Source organism: Hypanus sabinus, chromosome 22 (assembly GCF_030144855.1).
Source record: "Hypanus sabinus isolate sHypSab1 chromosome 22, sHypSab1.hap1, whole genome shotgun sequence".
NCBI classification, from domain to species: domain Eukaryota; kingdom Metazoa; phylum Chordata; class Chondrichthyes; order Myliobatiformes; family Dasyatidae; genus Hypanus; species Hypanus sabinus.
Genome location: NC_082727.1, coordinates 60,369,550 through 60,388,339, shown reverse-complemented (window position 1 = coordinate 60,388,339; position 18,790 = coordinate 60,369,550). Strand labels below are relative to the sequence as shown.

At 38.4% G+C, this 18,790-nt stretch overlaps 2 protein-coding genes across 5 annotated transcripts in view; one reads left to right on the top strand and one right to left on the bottom strand.

The window, feature by feature from the left end:
• tdrd1 (tudor domain containing 1) overlaps positions 1-4,648 on the bottom strand; it is a 117,000-nt gene extending 112,352 nt beyond the window's left edge. Inside the window, exons 1-2 of the mRNA XM_059947904.1 lie at positions 4,269-4,648; positions 3,252-3,364 (exon numbers count right to left, since the gene is read on the bottom strand). The gene's annotated coding sequence lies outside the window, so the exon portion shown is untranslated. The remainder of the gene's footprint in view (positions 1-3,251; positions 3,365-4,268) is intronic.
• An 842-nt stretch (positions 4,649-5,490) lies between these two features.
• ccdc186 (coiled-coil domain-containing protein 186) overlaps positions 5,491-18,790 on the top strand; it is a 118,681-nt gene continuing 105,381 nt past the window's right edge. For all 4 annotated transcript variants that reach the window (XM_059947902.1, XM_059947898.1, XM_059947901.1 and 1 more), the window contains exon 1: positions 5,491-5,755. The gene's annotated coding sequence lies outside the window, so the exon portion shown is untranslated. The remainder of the gene's footprint in view (positions 5,756-18,790) is intronic.

The following is an 18,790-nucleotide window of genomic DNA, read 5'->3' as shown; positions in this document are numbered from 1 at the left end:
CAAGAATAGGTTGAGTGAATTTGGCTTTTACTCCTTGGAATGACGGAGGATGAGGGGTGATCTGATAGAGCTGTATAAGATGGTGAGGGGCATTGATCATGTGGATAGCTAGAGGCTTTTTCCCAGGACTGAAATGGCTAACATGAGAGGGCACAGTTTTAAAAGTAAATACAAGGGGGATGCCAGAGGCAAGTTTTTCCACACAGAGAGTGGTGGGTGCCAAGGGGATATTCGGGGGTAAGTTTTTCACACAGAGAATGGATGGTGTGTGCAATGCACTGCTGGCAGTGGTGGTCGAGGTGGATACAATAGGGTCTTTTAAGAGCCTCTTAGATGGGTACATGGTGCTTAGAAAAATAGAGGGCTATGCACTAGGGAAATTCTAGGCAGCTTCTAGGATAGGTTACATGGTCAGTGCAACACAGTGGGCCGAAGGGCCTGTAATGTGTTGTAAATTTATATGTTCTATCTCTCCTTTGGGACTACACTGCCATTACATTTGGTGCTAGTGGATTTTGGAACATTTTTGCTTGGTATCTCCATGAAAGTCAAATCAACTATGAGTATTTTTGTGCTTGACAGCTTAGACTTAGCTCTTTCATCCCTCAAAACTATCCATAAATTCATAAATAAAAATACACCAAAGTTGCAATGTCTTGATCAGTTTTTCAACTTGACAATGTAATCACTTATATAGTCCGCAAAATAAAAGAGATGGCCATTGAATTCTGGAAGGGGAGGGGGCAGAGCACAGGCTCCTATTTGCATCAATGGCACCGAGATCAAGAGGGTTGAGAGCTTCAAGTTCCTAGAATAGCCTGACTTGGTCCAACCACATAAATACCACCCTGAGAAAGTTCACAGCATCTATATTTCCTTGGGAGGCTAAAGAAATTTGTCATGTCCCCTTTGACGCTCACCAATTTTTATCAATGCAACATAGAAAATATCCTATACTGATGCGTCCTGACTTTGTATGCCAACTACTTTGCTCATGACAGCGAAAAAATGCAGAGAGTTGTTGACACAGCTCAGCACATTACAGGAACCGGCTTCCCCTCCCTGGACTCTCTATACATTTCTGACTTTCTCAGTAAAATAGACAACATACTTTTTTTGTGTTTAACGTATTTTAAGAGAGGCATTCTGTAATGATTAATAAACCCATTTTTTGGAATCAAATTACCTCACCTGGTGTCTCAGGGCTGGGTGTGTCAGCACCCATGCCAATCCCTGCCCCAGCACTCCTTCTCTGCCACCTATCCCACACCCATCATGTGGCATTCCACCCTCGCTATTCCCAACATCCTTTTCTCCCACCAGATTTACAAACATGTTCTCAGTTCCATTCTAACAAATATAGTACTGTGCAAATGCCTTAAGTACCCAAACTATCTATATGTATATGTGCTTAAGCCTTTTGCACTGTACTGTATACAGTATACAACCCCGAGATTCGTCTTCCCACAGGCAGCTATGAAACAAAGGAACACGATGGACCCCATTTAAAGAAAAATTCAAGCACCCAACATCCGAAAACAAATCACACACAGCAAAAAATGAGCGAATAACACACAGAATATTAAATATCAAACTGTAGAGTGCTGTGTCGTTTGTTGACTGTAGGCCATGATATTTAAACAATAATTAATCAGATTACCAATTTAAATTGCTTACTGTTCCCCTTGCCTTCCATTTTCTAATTACATGCAAAATCAGAGGAGGAGAGGATCAGCAACTTTCAATTCCTAGGTGTAATTTTACAGAGGACCTGTCTTGGGCCCAACAAGTAAGTGCAATTACAAAGGAAGTGTGGGAGCACCTCTACTTCTTTAGGAGTTTGTGAATATTCGACATGATATCTAAAACTTTGATACACTTCTTTAGATATATGGCAGAGAGTTTATTGACTGGCTGCATCACAGCCTAATGTGGAAATGCCAATGCCCTTGAATGGAAAGACCCACAGAAAGTAGTGGATATGACCCACATATAAAGCCCTCCCTACCACTGAGCACATCTGCATGGAACATTGTCACAGGAAAGCAGTACTGATCATCAGGGACCCTCACTACCCACGCCATGTTCTCTTCTCACTGCTACCATCAGAAAGAAGGTACAAGAACCTCAGGACTCTCACCACCAGGTTCAGGAACAGTTATTACCCCTCAACCATCAGGCTCTTGAACCAAAGGGGATAACTTCACTCAGTTTCACTTGACCCATCACTGATGTGTTCCCACAACCTGTGGACTACTTTCAAGGGCTCTTCATCTCATGTGCTTGATATCTATTCCTTATTTATTATTATTATTTCTTCTTTTTAAAATGTACAGTTTGTTGTCCTCTGTGCTCTGTTTGAATGTTCTAGTTGGGTGATCTTTCATTGATTCTGTTATAGGTATTATTCTATAGATTTATTGAGTATGCACACAAGAAAATGAATATCAGGTTTGTATATGGTGACACATATGTACTGAAATTTGAACATGCATTTAAATTTATGTTACATGAAAGGTCTGTAGGTTGAAATAGAAAAAAATATCTCTGAAAACGAGTTATCTTTAATTTTGTGCAACAGCCAAATTACTGACTGTGATTTCACTTGGTGCTAATTTCTGTGAGTAAAATTGCTTTCCTGCAGCACTGTTTGGCATAATTTGATGCTTTTACATTTTCAGCACTATTCTCCTTGTCAATACCGTGGACTGTGGAAAAATATCTTCATCTTTTCCTTATGGATGGGATATGAAGGATTCACAAGCCTTGTTAAATTCCCTAGGCTACATATGAAGTTTGCTTGTGCTTGAGCCAACACTGTTTTCTATTCTGCCAAAACAGTACCACAACAGTCATGTCGATATTGTGCTTGCAATTTACAACCACAATTTTCCATTATGTCATAGATGACACTGGGTTGTTTTATTTTAATTTGATTTGAACAGTTTACATTGTACTGCAGCACTCCCCACCATTAAGCACATCTACATGTAGTGATGTCACAGGAAATCAGCATCCATCATCAGGGGCTGCAAACACTTAGGATATGTTCTCTTTTCACTGCTTAGGAGGTACAGGAGCCTCGGGGCCCACACCACCGGGTTCAAGGTCAGTTATTACCCCTCAGTGGGCTCTTAAACCAGAGGGGATAACTTCATCCACCTCATCACTGAACTGTTCCCAGAACCTATGGACTCACTTTCAAGGACTCTTCATCTTATGTTTTTTATATTTACTGCTTGTTTATTTACCTTTCTTTTTGTATTTGCACAATTTGCTGACTTTTGCAGATCAGTTGTTCATCTGTCCTGTTGGGTGAGGTCTTTCATTGGTTCTATTGTTTTTCTTGTATTACTGTGAATTCCTGCAAGGAAAAGAATCACAGAATTGTATATGGTGACATATACGTACTTCAAAAATGAATTTATTTTGAACTTAAGTGAGTCTGTTGATGCCTGTGTATGTGTGCATATGCATTATTTGAGCCTGTATCTGGCAGCTTTGACATTTAGCACAATTTTCTACCAATTTTACGACTATTACCTCGCAGCTATGGCAGTTTCACCAGGGTCCCATGATGAGCAAGATGCAGTGGTGTTCTTTGGAGATGTAAAAATAATTTCTGTCTTTCTTATGACTTTCCTACCTCTGTCAATCTGTGGCATATCCAAAGAATATACTTGTCGCTAGTGGCATTGTATTTTGAATGAACCCTGGATTTTGCAAGGAGTTCTGGTAAACCCCAACAACATTAATATCTAACACGAGAAAATCTGCAGATGCTGGAAATTCAAACAACAACACACACAAAATGCTGGTGGAACATTAATATCTGCAGTATACCTGAACTTCAGATCATGGGGTAAAGGAATTGTTGACATCTCAGGTAGGGACCCTACATTCTGAGTTTATACAGCAATTTGTTTTTATTTGTAAAAGATAATGGTTGCATCATTGATACACCTGAACTACAAAACATTTACGTACATTATATCACTATACCATAGTAAAGATAACAAATAGTAATGGTGCACATTTTTTTTGTAATACCATAACCTTAATTCTATATTCTGTGTGTGTATGTATGTATGTATATATAGTCTGTGATTTGTTGCTTCATATTCTATGTGTTGTTCATTTGCTTTTTGCTGTTGCACAATTTGTTCTTTTCTTGCATGTTGGGTGTTGGATGTCTTTTCAAATGGGTTCCATGGTGTTTCTTGTTTTTGCATGAGGACAAATCTCAGAGTTGTATTCTGTACACATACTTTGATAATAAATGCCCTTTGAATCTTTGGATTTTTTTCACTTTGAATCTGAAGGCAGCCTCATGCCCCACAGGGTGAGATAGGGACATGCCTTTCCTAGTATGCAAAGTCAGCTCCGGTGGAATGTGTGGTTGAGATCTACGATGAGAACCAACGGCCAGGACGGTGGTCTGCAACATTCCATGGAGCCTAGCAAGCCACAGGAGAAATCATGGTCAGCCACTGCAACCAAAGAAGACTCTAATTGTGATGCTTGTTCATACCAGATGACTCTGACTTCCAAGGTTAAGTGAGTGGAACTGGCCCAGTGCAATGGCTTTTCCACTTTTAAAAACTCTCCTGCATAGATTTCCCATCATCGTTGGACTTGACGCACAACCACCAGCACCACAACATTCTGCAGGAGATCAGATTAAAAAGTACATAGGTGTATATTAAAATTGAGGAGGAAAGTATGTCAGAGTGAAAATGTAAAAAAAATACAGAACTATCTGGAGAACAAATGATAAAGAGCCATTAAGATTTGCCAAGAAAGCAACAATGAAAGAAAACATAAGACAGAATAGGTATTTGTGATTAAAACCCAGCACCACAGAATGAAAGCAAAGACATCTAATAGAAACTGCTTTCATTTTCACCTTAATGAAATGTTACGGGAACTGAACTGACATTAGCAAATTGATCTATGGCTTTACTGATTTATAATAGTGCTGTCCCACATTGGCTTATTCTTAACATCAGGGTTTCAGATTCAGAGATTATATACATATACACGATATATTGTTTTTAAGCACATTTACGAATATGTAAACTATGATCAGCAACATTCATTTACTATCAAATGAGTGAGGTTTATTGCACTTTATATTGACAATTGTAATTTAAATCAAGTATCATAGGAGTTAGTAGAGTATGCATTTTATATATAGTAGTTTATAATATTATTCAGAAATCTAGTAATTAAGGAAACTGGGTGGTTATATTACACTATTTGCACAGACTTACCTACTCTGTGAAAAAAAAAGTGTTACTAGTACAGTAAATTACCTAGCAGTCGATTGGTTTGCCGCGGGGGTGTCTCATTACGTCAAAGAGTGGAAACTTCCGATTGGCTATCGTGTTGTCAGGGCCGATGACCGGGGATTAATTAGTTGGTGATTGGTCAGGTTCTTTGGCAGGAGGCTGTTAGTGTGCTAACGCCATATTTGTTGTCGTGTCAGAGTCCGGAGCTGCGGCAGTGACGGAGGAGGGTTTTTAGAGGCCGGAGCTGCGGCATTGATTGCCAGTACTTCAGGTGGCAACTAAAGCGTTTGGCTTTACCACCTTGTGAAATTTTCGAGAGCGAGTAAATGCTGGTGCTCACTGCTGATACTCGAACTGAAGCTGTGACGGTTCTGTCCTGACTGGGAGATGGTGCAATCCTGAGGAGGACTTGGTCCGGGCTAAAACTGGAACTGGGAGCAAAGGCTGGGGCCGGGCTGAATGAGGTGAGATTGCGCTGTTACTTGGTATTCTCCTCGCACAATTTACCATCCATCCCACTCCGTCTACCAAGTCCACTTTCATCCAGCAAGGGAACAGGATGCAGGCCGAGGACTATACCTCGTCCCTCCTCTCCTCTCCTCTCTCCTGGCTTTCTCCTTGACCAGTTCATCGCGCCTGTTTCTATAATGCTTTTAATATTTACGCAGCGTAGTTACTTTGTGTATGTCATGCTCTGCTGGAATCCCATCTATGTTTGTCATTGTTATGCAGATGCGATCTTTTGACTACTGTGCTGATATGATCAAAACATGCTAATAATTTCACCAAATCAATCCTATTGTTAATCCTAATCTGATTTCATATTATATTAAACTGCAGTAGATGTTACAATAAAATATTTTGCTGATGATGATGCGAATGTCAGTTTTATATATACGAGTTTCATTTGTGTTATCTTTGGACGAGCACCATGAATGATATTTAATAAAATCCAGTTCGGAATGGTAAAAGACAAATGAAATATTTAAAGGTTCCGTTCTGATGGAAGCCAAGTGCTTAGTAAAACACTACACAACGTTTAAAATATAATAGCCTTTGATAACGAGGATATTTACCTTATCAGTACAGTATACAGATACTTAGTTGTCACAACGTAGCAAAGTTCAACAAACCATGTTTTTTTTTAAACAGTAGTATATGTAATTATTTTCCAGAAGGATTACTAATAAGGCATCAAAGTAACTGAGCAAAATTTTGAATGAAGAGTAGGAATTCTTTAGCTATACAGTACAAGTTGAGTACCCCTTGGGGCCAGAAGTGTTTTGGATTTAATTTTTTTTTGGAACATATAATGAAATAGATTAGATTGGCATAGTTTCCTACACTGAATTTATGTGCTGCTGGTATGCAGTCTTTCTGTTACACTTGTACTTAACAGTAAAAATTATTACATAATGTGGTGAAGCGGAGCACCATCTCTATCAAAGGAGGTGTAAGACACTCCTTCCCTCCGCTAGCCTGCAGGTCACCTTTGGGCAAGGTGGAGCACCTGCTTAGCCCCTCAATCAGGGTCACATGAAGCCATTGGAGCAGGTGGTGGATGGTCATATGAGCAGCTGGTGCACATCACAAGTTATGTGACCACTGACACCAGGCAGACAATCTCTGAAGAGTATTGATAATGGCTGGGGTCACCCCTGTTGTATAGAAGGCAATACCAAATCACTTCTGTAAAAAAAAGTTGCCAAGACCAATTATGCTCATAGAAAGACCATGATCGCCCATGTCATATGACAGGGCACATAACAAACAAACTAATATAATGAAAATATATTGTGTGCAGGGTAACAAAAGCAGCTCAGCAGCATCGGGAGAATACCTGAATCAGCTGTTAAACAGCAACAAACAACGGCAGGCTTTCAGTCTCCACCTAAGATGTGTTTTGATTAAAAGATTACAGTACACTGTATTTGTGTTCTATTTTAGGTTTATGTAGGTATAAGAACAGTCAGCATTGTAAACTTGGCATTGTAAACTCAAAATGGAATGAGGTCAAGGCAAAGCAAGAAACAACTGAAATATTAGCTGTTTCTCATTCCATAGATACTGCCTGATCTGCGTATTTCTAAAAATGTTTTTATTTCAAATTTCCAGCTTCTGCATTTGTTTTGTTTTCAGTGGAACCTGCATCTCCCTTTTTATAAGTTACCTGCATTCCCTTTTATCATGGAGGATTTGGATAACTTACTAGATCTGGCAAACTGAAATAATACAGAATAGGAATATATTTAGGAATTCAACTTAAAATTCATTGTTGGAAGTTCGATGTATTTTCCACATGGGCAATAAAGAAATAAAATATAAGGAAGAGCAGTTTGCTTAAATTAAAATAGAATCATGTTGATGGAAAATAAATTTTATTTATCTAGAGACATACCATGGTAACAGGCCAATGAGCCTGTGCTGCCCAATTACACAGTTAATTGAAACACAAGAAAATCTGCAGGTGCTGAAAAAAACCAAAATGCTGGAGGAACTCAGCAGGTCAGGCAGCATCTATGGAAAAGAGTAAACAGTTGATGTTTTGGGCTGAGACCTTTCATCAGTCCTAAGCAAATTCAGTGTTGGAATGCATCAGAAGATTGGTATGGAATTCAAATGCTGCCTTATGAACTATTGAGGTTCTTCTGTTTCAGAATCAGTTTATTATCGTGAAAGTTGTTTAAAATACAGGCAACCCTTACTTTAAGGCTGCTCTGGTTACAGAAATATACTCTTGCAGAATTTGAAAATCATTACCCAGAAATGAGATGTAGAATGAAATTTGTTCTCATGAGATTTGTGTGGAAAGAAATAAACAAATTACAGAAATTTGTTCTTCAACTCGTGTTTCTTGCCACATTGGCAGATGATACAGCTTTGTAATGGAGAAACTAGCAATAGAGCTTGTTTTCTCCACCCCTTCTGCTCCCTGGATTGGTTGTAAAAAAAAATACAATTCATTATACGCAGGGAAGTTAGAATCAGCAATGTTGATGTACTTTGTTCATTTATAGTAACACACACAAAATGCTGAAGAAACTCAGCAGGTCAGGCAGGAATTGAATAAACAATCAACGTTTCAGGCTGAGACCCTTGCAAAGGTCTGAAGAAGCCAGAATAAGATGGTGAGGGAGGGGAAGGAGTATAAGCTAGATGGTGATAGGTGAAACAGGTGGGTGAGGAATGGGCATGATGTAAGGAGCTGTGAGGTGATAGGCGGGAAAGGTAAAGAGCTGGAGAAGAATGAATCTGATAGGACAGGAGTGTCAAACATGGGAGAAAGGGGCTCCAGTGGGGGGTGATAGGCAGGTGAGGAGAAGGGAAGAGGGAAGAGGTAAGAGGGGATCCAGAATGAGGAGTGGAAGAAGAGGGAAGGAGGAATGTAAAAATTATTAAATATTAGAGAAATAGATGTTCATGCCATCAGGTTGGAGTTACCCAGGCAGAATATGTGGTGTTGCTTTTCCAACCTTAGAGTGACCTCAGTGTGGCAGTAGAGAAGGCCATGGTCCAATATGTCAGAATGGGAATGGGATTTGTAATTACAATGGTTGGCCATCAGGAAATCCTGCTCTTTGTGCATGGAGTGAAGGTGCTCAACAAAGTGTAGCCCCGATCTATGTCTGGTCTAATTTGACGCCCCCCAACACATTTTCAGATGAAATGTTGCCTCACTTGGAAAGACTGGGGCCCTGAATGGAAGTGAGGAAGGAGGTGAATGGATAGGTGTAGCACTCTTCCGTTTGCAGGGATAAGTGCCAGAAGGGAGGCTAGAGGGGAGGGAATCATGGAGGGAGCATTTGCTGCAAATAGCAGAGAGTAGAGGGTGGGCAAGAAATTGAGATGTGTTTGCTGGTAGAATCCCATTGAAGATAGTGGAAGTAGTTGGTCATTCATGCCCATCTAGAAAAGAAACGTGATTATTTTCTGGTTTAGCTTTACTATGATTCCTATCCAGCAATTATTTTCTCAAATGTCCTACTGCTTTCAGGGAACTATTAAAGATATACATCTTGGCTTTACCTGTGATATCCTTGTCTTTTGGCAAATAAATTAATCACAAGCTGGTTCTATTTATTTTTTGATTATGTTTTATTTAGAAAATAATATTTAGGGATTCAGAATGCATGAAATTTGACAAATAAAGCATCCTGAAGAGAAGATGGCATTTGTAATGTTTAGATTTGAGAGCTTTTGGGCAATAGCTATTTCCTAGTTTATAAGTTTGAGGCAATTAGTCAGTAATTCCATTATCAAATTGAAGATGCCTTATATCTACCTTTTTCTATTATCTTAATTATCTCAACGCATTACCTTCAATATCCTGGTTGATTGTTAATTGTTGCTTTTATGTGTTACAAGTATCAGAACTCAGCAGGTCAGGCAACATCTGCTGAAATGAATAAAGAGTGGGTGTTTCAGGCTGAGACCCTTCTTCAGGACTGGAAAGGAGGTTGAAGATGCCAGAATAAAAAGGTGTGGGAAGGAGAAAGAGGACTAGCTAAAAGGTGATAGGTGAATCTGGGTGGGTGGGAAAGGTAAAGGAGTGGAGAAAAAGGAATCGGATAGGAGAGTAGAGAGGATCATAGGAGAAAGGGAAGAAGGAGGGACATCAGGGGGAGGTGATAGGCAGGTGAGGAGAAGAGGTAAGAGGCCTGAGTGTGGAATGGAAGAAGAACAAAGGGGGAAAGAAATAAAATTACCTGAAGGAGAAGTTGATCTTCACGCCGTCAAGCTACTCTGACGGAATATGAGGTGTTACTCCTCCACCCTGAACGTGGCCTCATCATGGCAAAGGAAAGTTGTGGACTGACATGTTGGAATAGGAATGGGGATAGGAAGTAAAATGGTTCTTCACTGGGAAATTCCGCTTTCGGCAGATGAGGTGTAAGTGCTCTCCCAATTTATGTTGGGTTTCACCAATGAAGGGAGACTGCATTGGGAGGACCAGATACAATAGACAAACCCAACAGATTCACAGGTAAACTGTTGCCCCACATGTAAGGATTGTTTGGGAAACTGAATGGAGGCAAGGGAAAAGGTGAGTGGGCAGGCGTAGCATTTCATTCGCATGCAGGAGTGTGTGGCAGGAGGGAGATTAGTGGAGAGGGATGAACAGACAAGGGAATTACAGGGGCGTGGGGGGCAAACCCTGTGAAAAGCAGAGAGTGGGGTGAGTAAAGATGTGTTTGGTAGTAGGATCCCACTGAAGATGACAGAATTCGTGAACAATAATGTTTTGTATGTGGATGCACATAGATTGGTAGGTGAGGACAAGAAAAACACTATCCCTGTTAAGGCAGCAGGAAGATGGACTGAATGCAGATGTCCAGAAAATAGAGGAGATGCAGGTGAGGGCAGCAACAATGATGGAGGAAGGGAAAGTGGTTCGTTGAAGAAAGAGGATCTCTCTGATATCCTGGAAAGGAAATATGGTGAAGATGAAGGAACTGAGAAAAGGGAATAGCATTTTTACAGAAGATAGGTGGGAAGAGGTATAGTCAAGATATCCGTGGGAATGGATGGGTTTATAAAAGATATTGGTAGACACTTTGTGTCCAGAGCTGGAGACAGAGATCGAGAAAGGGGAGGGAGGGCAGGGTGCAAGTTGGAGCCAAAGTTGATGAAATTGACAAGCTGAGAGGTGCATGAAGCAGCATCTATGCAGCCTTCAGTATAGCGCAGGAAGAGTTGGGGAGCATAACCAGAGAAGACTGTTCTATGTAGCCAACAAAAAGATATGTATAGTTGCGGCCCATATGTGTGCCCATGGCTACCCTTCAAGTTTGGAGAAAGTGGTTTGGAGAATCTGGCTAATGGGAGCAGTGAATGTGTTGACAGTACAGTAATGCAAAACAAAAGCTGTGGCACTAGAGCTACTAGATGTCTCAACAAACAGGCCAGAAATGAATAAGCTTATCTCCAGAAATCATAGTACAAAACGCTGGATGCACAGACCTTCACTGTCAATAAATTTAGTTCAAATAGACAAGCAGATTATATTTTACGTCCATGGCCAATTAAACCTATTGTTCTAATATGTTGACTTAAATTTGGAAAGAATATAGAAAGCAAAAAGAACATTTGATCAAGAAGTCCCAAGCATTTGCAGTCAGTTAAATACTATAGGAGTTAGTGTAACTAATTTGATAAAACATCATGGACTCAAAACAGAACTACAATGAAGTAACTATTTGACCTGATTTGACCAGGTTGTTTAAGGGTTATTTAATTTAAGGGTTCAAATCAATAACTAATGATGTGTTAATGTTAAGTAGTGGAATTACACAAAATATCGGTGTCAAGGTAGTGTTAAGGCTAGCACAATGCTGTTATAGCTCAGTATATTCAAATTAAGTAAGTGGTGCAAGAATAAAGATATAAAAAGTAGTGGGGTAGTGTTCATGGGTTCAATGTCCCTTCAGAAATTGGATGGCAGAGGGGAAGAAGCTGTTCCTGAATCATTTGAGTGTGCGCCTTCAGGCTTATGTACCTGCTCCCTGATGTAGACAGGGAATGTTCTGGGTGATGTAGACACAGGACAGTTTATGCTGAGAGGGCAATTACTTACATTGTCTATAGGTATTTGAGAATAGATTTGATGGTTTTGATTCTCTGATATCCTTTATATCAGTTTGTTTATGCACAATTTCTGTGGGTCTTTTGAATTCCTACTTGTTCTTAAGAGCTGAACAAATGGTTTGGGTATGGCAATTTGCTTTTTGATACATGTCAATAAAAGAATGTTAGGTACCTTCCGGTATTCCTCCTATCCCACTCCCCGCCCTGCCCTTTCCTTCACCAGTGCCTATTCCTTTTCTCTCTCTCACCTTATCTCCTTGCCTGTCTATCACCTCCCTTTGGTGCTCCTTGCTCCCTTTTCTACTGTTGGACTCCCCCATTCTCCAGCCCTATATCTCTTTCACCAATCAACTTCCCAGCATTTTACTTCATCCCTTCCTCCCAGTTTCACCTATCACCTTCTGTTTCTCTCTCCCCTCCCCCACCTTTTAAATCGACTCATTTTTTTTCTCTCCAGTCCTGCGAAGGGTCTTGGCCTGAAGCATCATCTGTACTTTTTCCCCATAGATGCTGCCTGCCCTGCTGAGTTCCTCCAGCATTTTGTGTGTGTTGCTTGGATTTCCAGTTTCTGCAGATTTTGTCTTACTTGTAATGTTGGGTAAAATTGTTTTTTTTTAAATTTTTTAATTGAATTTTCAAATAGGTTACAAAATAGAAAGAAATAATATCAGCCCTCCCCCTCCCCTTAACATGTCCCTGTATATCTAAAAAAAAGAAAAAAATAGAAAAGAAAAAAGAAAGAAAGAGTGCCTGGATATCGGAAGATCCCCACATGCTCCATGGAGTTCAAAATAGCTTTAAAATATATATTTATTTCTTTCCCCAGATGACCAACAATTTTATCTTCGGAGCACCTATATATTTAATCCTATCTTTTGTAAATAAAGGTGCCAAATTTTCAGAAATATATTTTTTCTTACATTATAAGTAATTTTTTCTAGTGGAATGCAGTTAAAAATTTCATTCTTCCAACGATCTATACTTAAGTATAAATCTGATTTCTAAGTAACTGCAATAGCCTTTTTGGCTACTGCCAATGCAATTTTTATGAATTCTTTCTGATATTTGTTCAATTTGGGTTTCAGTTTTATCCCTTCAATATCACCTAGTAAAAATAATATTGGGTTGTGTGGACGTTGTGTTTTAATAATTTGTTCCAGTAAAACTCTTAAATTTGTCCAAAAAGGTTGAATTTTAAAACAATACCAAGTAGAGTGTAAAAAAAGTACCAATTTCTTGATTACATCAAAAACATTGATCAGATAAATTTGGATTTAATCTGTTTATTTTTTGTGGTGTAAGATATAATTGATGTAAAAAAAATTATATTGTACCAATCTTAGTCGGACATTTGTTGTATTTGTCATACTGTCAAGACATAGTCTTGACCAACTTGTTTCATCAATTTTAATATTCAAATCAGTTTCCCATTTTTGTCTTGACTTGTGAATTCCTTGTTTAATTGCCTGTTTTTGAATCGAGCTATACATACAAGAAATAAATTTTTAAATTTCTGGTAAAATTGGTTTTGAAAGGTACGTAAATTCGTCTGTTCACACTGCACTTACTATGCCCTAGTAGTAGTAACAAATCTGGCTGTGAAAGCTTTTTTGTCAGCACTATTTATACACATGAGCTTCAGAGATACATTTTTTTAAGTAACGGTGTAATTCTCAGTGGATTAGAAGATTTTAAATTTACATATTTATACCACATTCTTATTTTTCACAAAGATTTCTGTAAAATGTTTGACTATTAAAGACTGAAGCAAACAAATGAATATTAAAGCTGAAGTTATTAAGTAGCTTGTTTGCTGTTATGTACCCTGTAACTGGGTTTACAAACCAGCAGAAATAGAAGAATCTGTTGGAGTCTGGTGTTTATTAGTAAAATTAGCAAAACAATACCAATAATACAAATATACAGATAAAACAGGTTAGCAATAATAAACCTAGAAGTGTAGTAATAATAATCAACAATAATAAACAAGCTCTATCAATGTCTAGGGGTAAAATTAATTATCCTTGAAGAATATAAAGTTCAGTTCAGTTCATGCATGCTGAGGTAGTTGCGGTTGCTGTATTGTAAGTTGTGAGAGAGAGAGAGAGAGAGAGAGAGCGAGCGAGAGATTGAGCAGCTGCAGCCAGCAAACCTTCTGTTGTATTCTGATTCTGTTGTACCGTTGTGGTCATTTGGTTATGACCCTTCGTTCTCGGCTAGACTCGTCACTCCGGCATGAGTGGACACACACACAAGTTCCCACCGGCCCTGCCGTCACACTGTGAGCTTTGTTGCCAGATCTCCTGATTCGGTCCTCGAAGCCCTCACCTTCCTGTGGGTGCACAACACTCGGTCAGTTTCCACTGGTGTGTCTGAGGGGTGTCTCCCCACACCTGTCCTTTATCCCCATTGACAGGGTATCAGCCATCCATCAACTCAAAATGACCATGTCCATCACATCAGACCACTCCTGCTGTCTCCTTAGGAATGTTAACGAGCAAAGTAACGTCCTTGCAGTCAAAGGTAAACAATCCAGGAAAAAGCCATAATACATAAATCAAATGTCTCTCTCGCTCTCTCTCTCTTATCTGTAGCAGATGTTCCTGCCTCTGTGCTTCTCTCTCTCTCTCATTAGCAGCATAGCAATAGCAATAGTTCATTGTTCTCAGGGGGAGGGGAATGGTTAACTCTGCACCCCATTTCCATCAGGTCTGTTCAGCACTCAGAACACTGTGTAGCAAGAAATTCTACAGTTGAAATTACGACCCCATCCTTTGCTGTTTTTGTTCATACACTGCACTGGTGATATCATCCACCTCATGATCTATTTAGAATTGCACTATGAAATATCAAGACATAACTTGCCATTCAATATTCAAACATTTAGGACAGATTTTCTTAATAGTAAAATGCATTTCAACACTTAATGCTGTAGATCTGATGCATTTAAAAACAATCATTTTTCTGGATCTGGAAGATCAAACATTTATTGCCTATTCTTCTTTGCCTTACGAAGCTCATGGTAAACTGGTAAGCTTCTACCTTGAACTACTATAGCCCTTAAGGCAAAAACAATGCTACTATGATTTTTTTTAAATATAATTTTTTAAATTGAATTTTCAAATGTTACAGAAGGAAAAAAAAGTTATCAACTCCTCCCCCTCCCCTTAACTCCTCCCCCCTAACATATCCCTGTAAAAAGAGAAAAAGAAAGAAAGAAAGAATGAATGAATGCCTGGATATCAGAAGATCCCCACATGCATTCATAATAGCTTTAGTATATATATTTATTTCTTTCCCCAGATAACCAATAATTTTATCTTCGGAGCACCTATATATTTAATCCTATCTTCTGTAAATAAGGGCGCCAAATTTTCAGAAATATTTCATATTTATCTCAAATTATAAGTAATTTTTTCAAGTGGAATGCAGCTAAAAGCTATATCTATTTTCATTTTCTTAATGTATATTAAAATTCTTTTTAGCGGTCCATTAAGCCCATGAACATTAAAACTTTAAAAATTCAGTAAATTAGTCATTATTTTTAACAGGGTTATTCCAGTCTATAGTAGTACCTAACTTTTCAACTTTCGTAGTACCTTGGGGAATCTTTTAAAAATTCTCCGTGTTGCTATGTGTCTGCCCCCCCCCCCCCCCCAACGATTGTTCAGGCAAAGAAAGAAAGATTAAAGAAAAATAGGTTATAAAGAAAAAAACAAAATACCCCCCTACTAATGTTGTGAATAAAAAAAAAACACAACATTACCCCCCTCCGTTGTACGGATCATGGCAATCGCCATGATTACACACATGAACCCCCTAGCGATCGATCCAAAGTTCCTCCGGCTCCCCTGTAACATAAAAAAGTATATATAAGAGAAGAAAAAATAATATCACTACTCTCGATTAATATTCCTCAAATTTTTACCTTTCTCCCCCTGTATCATATATTTAAGAATATATTTAAATATTCTTCTGTCCTTAAATATCCATCAACTCCATTCACGGTCCCTGTCTTCATCTTTAACCCATTTCACTTTTAAATCTTTGGCTGTGGTTAGCAAATATTTGGGAGTTCTTGTGCAAATTCTTCCGCATCCCGATAATCAGTAAAAGATCTTCTTTTTCCGTCATCCAAAAAAATTATCGGCGTTGCTGGGTGGCGCAATATAAATTTATAACCCTTTTCCCATAAAACTTTTCTCGCTGGGTTAAATTCCTTCTTTCTCTTCCAAAGGTCATAGCTTATATCAGGATAGAAAAGAACTGTTTTCCCTTCTATCATCAATGGCCTTTTCTCTTTCTGGCACGTTGGGCAGCTGCCTTCAGGATCTTTCTTTATCTTGATATCTTAAGCATTTTATCAAGATTGATTGTGGGTTTTGATCAACTTGAGATCTTGATCTTAAGGCTCTGTGAGCCCTTTCAATTTCAATTAACTGGGTTCCTTCTTCCATTTCCAAAATTTCTGGAATCCAATTTTGAAAAAAATTTATTGGATCCTCTCCCTCTATACCTTCCTTATGTCCAACAATCTTAATATTATTTTGTCTGCTAAAATTTTCAAGCACATCCACTTTTTCCAACAACCGTTTTCTTTCTGATGTCCAGGCAGAAATATTATCTTCCATTTTATTCACTCTATCAATGGTGTCTCCCATTGTTTCTTCCAAGTTTTTAATTTTCTTGTCCATTTTGTCCTGTCTTTTCATCATTTTATCAAACATAATCTTCATATTTTAATATCTTTATTTTAATGCTTTTAATTCATACATTATTTGCACCAAAGATTTTTTTTTTGTCTCCAATATCACCTCCAACCTCTTCCTGTTGCTCTTCTTTGTTTGTCTCTTCATCTTCGTCTGATTTATCCAGAGAATCTGATTCCACCACATATTCACTTTCAGTTTCAGTTCCGATCATAGCTGGGATTTGTAGTTTGGGTTGCTCGTGTTTGCGCATGCCCCTTCCTTCACGCTTGCGCAATTCCTGTTGCTCTTTTTTTTTTGGAAACGGTTGACGTTGCCGCAGTTTCCTGTTCTGTATCGCCGGAGGTAAAATGCACTTGAGCCTGAGGTTCTTTCATGGCGGCCGGCCTTGATTCTTTTCCAACTTGTATTGTCTTCAAAGTAGTAGTTTTCTTCTGCTTCTGTTTAGGAGACATATCTTAAGACAATCCTGAGTAGTTTATAAGTAATTTTTTTTAAGTATTTACTAACTTTTCTTCACTTAAACATTATTTTACTGTTTTTTTACGGGAGAGCTGGATTTCCACATCTCGATCCTACGTCATCATGTGATGTCCCCTGCTACTATGATTTAGACTTATGGGAAGGATGTAATTATGCTCTCAAAGTGACATTGACAGGAATTTATCATAATCAAGGGTGACATTCTTCATTGATTATTGGATGATTGAGAATCCCAATTTTTGAAACATATTTCATTCAGAAGTTGAGATGTATTGTTGCTACTGAAGGTAGAGTTTGTCACTCTGGAATGGAGACTTTCTCTTTCCTTCATGGACTTGACTTGGAGAAACATTGTGCTGACTATCCTTCACTACTGTAGGATAACTTTGATAGTCTATGCCACCAAATTAAGACCTTTAAAGGGTTCACTAATAATGCTTATACTGAATCCTGGGGATCATGCAAAAACATCATCAGAATAAAGGGAACATCTTCCATGAAGTTGCACCTACTTGCATCCAACTCTTGCTCTTGAGTCTTAAAAACTTCATTAGGTGGCCACTGTATCTGGATGCCTAAGAATCATCTTCCTTCTTAAATTCTCTTTTCCTAGCCCTCTGTTTCTTAGCCAAAATAAATTATACTAGGGTGAGATGAAGCCTTATTTTGAGAGGTCATAAACCTGAGATATCCAAGAATAAATTGATATTCTGCATTGTGTTCAAGGGGCCTTTGAAAATATTCATGAACTGTCTGTTTTGGGACTTTGGTGCTGGAGTGGTCTACTCAGCTATATTGAGCTTTTTGTTATAATTTCAATACTGAGAATTGAAAAGTCATAGATTTGTACAAGAGGAAATAGGCCCTTCAGTCCACCATAACCATGCCGAGCTCTTTTTCCATCTAACTAATCCTATTTGCCTTTACTTACTCCACACACTCTGTGTCTTGCCTATGCAAATTCCTGTATATATTCCTTCTCCTCCAGTGGTGAGTTATCAGTGTCATTCACTCATTGTAGTTTAAAAAAAAACTTCCTCAAATTTGTTTTAAAATTCCTTCCTCTCAGTTAAAACCTATACCGTCTACCATAAGAAGAAGATTCTGACAACCTACTGCCTATGATTTTGTATACCTTATCCTCTTCCATTCCAGGGAAAGCAAACCCAGCCTACCCAGTCTCTTCCCACAACTAAATCTCCATGTGATGCTTATCCTTCCAGAACATGGCCATCTAATAGACCATGAGGCTTGAATGTTTGATCTTTAAGCGTTGTTTTCCTCAATTGACAAATGCTGTGCAGGCGCATTGAGGAGCTCCGAATCATCAATGACTTGTTCATTAAAGCATATGGGAAGACACATCTTGATCTCAGATTCTTTTTTTAGAATCTTTTTATTAATACATAATCTTCTACAACTGTAGAATAATACAAAATATCAACAAATTGATATGTATACAATTAATAGAGCTGAAGAAGAAAAAACTAATCAAAATATATAAAAATGAAAAAAAAATTATATATAGAAAAAAGGGGAAAAAAAGAACCCCATCTAACAGAAAAAAACCCCATTAACTAAAAAAAACCCATTAGGATTCAACCCCTGGAAGCAATACGTTTAACCGTCATCTAAATATATAGGAAAAAAAATTCATTAACCGCCAGTTCACATTTTTTTAAAAAGATAATAAAATTGGAAGGAAACCATATAAAATAATTC